Genomic DNA, 2,312 nt, shown 5'->3' with positions numbered 1-2,312 from the left:
TAATTCAAACTATTCGTAATTAATTATTATGATAAAAAAAAAGCTTATCGATTTATTCCACTTTTATTTATAATTTTTTACCAGTGATCAGAATTCGTTCCGACCAACATCGTCAGACTGGTAGGAGACAAAACAAATTTCTATGCTATAATATACAAGCGCAAGCAGGGGTTATAAATCATGATTTTATAGACATATGGGAATAAAAGAGTTTTCATTAAATTTGTAATTAGTTTATTTTAAAGGAATGTTCGTATTCAGAAACTGATCGAATTTTAAATTATTATGTTTTCTTTTCCCCAACTTTAACGATTAACTACTGTGAAACTATATCACTATTCAGGGAAATTGAAAAAACAAATCAAAAATATATTTTTTGAAAGCAGGGGTTGTAAATCATGATAAATAAAAGAGTTTAAATTGAAATAATTTTAGTATAAAAGAATAACAATAGAATTAATTTAAGTTTTTTTTGAACGTATATAATATAAACAGATGTAAAACATATAATTTAATGACGTTATAAATAAATGTTTACTATGGAACATTTTCCCTTTGATACGTAGAAATTTAATATTGACCATATAACACACTTTTGAATATTCGATGTAAAGGTTTTTCAATCGCAGCCTTAATCATAATTTACATAAATATCAAATTTAATAACACAATTAAATTTGATATTTCATTAAAGGGAGAGATATAACCGTACAGTAGCCTATTATAATAAAAAGCATGTATTGTTTAGTAGAAACTAACCGAAACAAGATTTTCAGCCGGAACCGAAACCAAATTGTAGCTTCTGTTCTGGTTTCGGCAGAAATTAAAACTTATTAAAAAAAGTTAAAAGTTACTTTAAAACGCCCTAAATTAGGTTTTTTTTATTGTTCCGCCTTACAGGTTCGTTAAAATAAGTTTTAAATGAAATACACAATAAAATAAAAGGATTAAATTTAATGAGTAAATTTGTTTATTTTTAACGTTTTTTGGTTAGTTGTTTTTTTATACATAAAACCTACATGCAACAGTTCTTTAATGTACGCCTTAAAAACTTTTAATTATTAACTTTAAGGAAATTGTAAAAATATAAAGATGAATGGTCTTAGATCTAAATTTAATCAACAAATCACAAAATCGGTCTATTTTTTGTTAGACAATGGCAATATAATAACTAAATATTTAAACAATAATATATGGACTTTTTTGGAGTAAGTCTTTCTAGATTTAAACAATCACTAAGATAGACCAGATCTTCTCTTAAGGTGGTTATTATTTATTTTTTTGTCTTAGCATTAATTAATTGTCTTTATTTGTATTTTATTTCAATTGTGCCTGTATATATTATAGACTTGTGTTTGCCATTTTTGAAATGGACTAAGTCCGTTAGTAAATAAATAAATGATTAAAATAATAATACTAATAACAATCTCTCTAATTTATCTCTAATCCAATCTCTGATTTTGACATTTTTTTACCCGAGTGCAGCCGAACGTTATCCAACACACCCTAACCGCCGGAAACGGTAAAAAACGGTGTTTTAACAATATAATATTTTATAGGCCCCGGACTGGGACCTGAAGCGTAAGACTGATCATATTTCCTTCATGTAACAAAAATGGTCGGTGTTCTAATGCAGTGTCCTATGCACCATTCGGTGTGAAAAGGGAATGTAAAAGAAAATTGAGTCAATCCTTTATTTCTCGGAGTTACCTCCCTTTCTCAACCCAGCCGTTTCCCTCGTTGGCGTCCGATGCGTATCGTTTCTTTGGTCAAATACGTTTTTTTATGTCATTTTTTTGTTAGGGAGGTGTAAAAGTTTTATGGGAGGGATGTTTGTTTGAGAAATTAAAGATTTATTCCGTTTTAAAATTATATATAATAAAAACATTGAAAAGAGTTTAAAAAAAATATATATTAGGATTTTTTAAAAAATTTATTTTAAGGAATGTTTCACCGAAGTCACTGTGTTAAACTTAAATTTTAGTTCTTAAATGTAACTCCAGATATTTAAAAATATTTTAACCATACTGTGATATATCTTTACTATTTCGTATCATTCAATACGTAAAAATCACCATGCGTATCTAAACGTCGCTTCGCTAACTTTCTTTAGGGAATAGAAACTAACAATAATTACAATCCACAACTTATAATCGGCTTTTAACTGGGGCAATATGACCAGTGAACAATATACCCTTTGCAAAATTTATAACATCTATGATTTCTAGATTACAAGGTTAGTATGACACATGACGCATGAATGAATTTAATAAAAAAACATATATAAAAGACTGAAGAAGTTTGTTTGATTT

The sequence above is a fragment of the Micrasema longulum genome, unplaced genomic scaffold (assembly GCF_059751315.1).
Source record: "Micrasema longulum isolate JH-2025_06_02 unplaced genomic scaffold, ASM5975131v1 h1tg000357l, whole genome shotgun sequence".
NCBI lineage: Eukaryota > Metazoa > Arthropoda > Insecta > Trichoptera > Brachycentridae > Micrasema > Micrasema longulum.
This window is presented reverse-complemented; position numbering follows the sequence as displayed.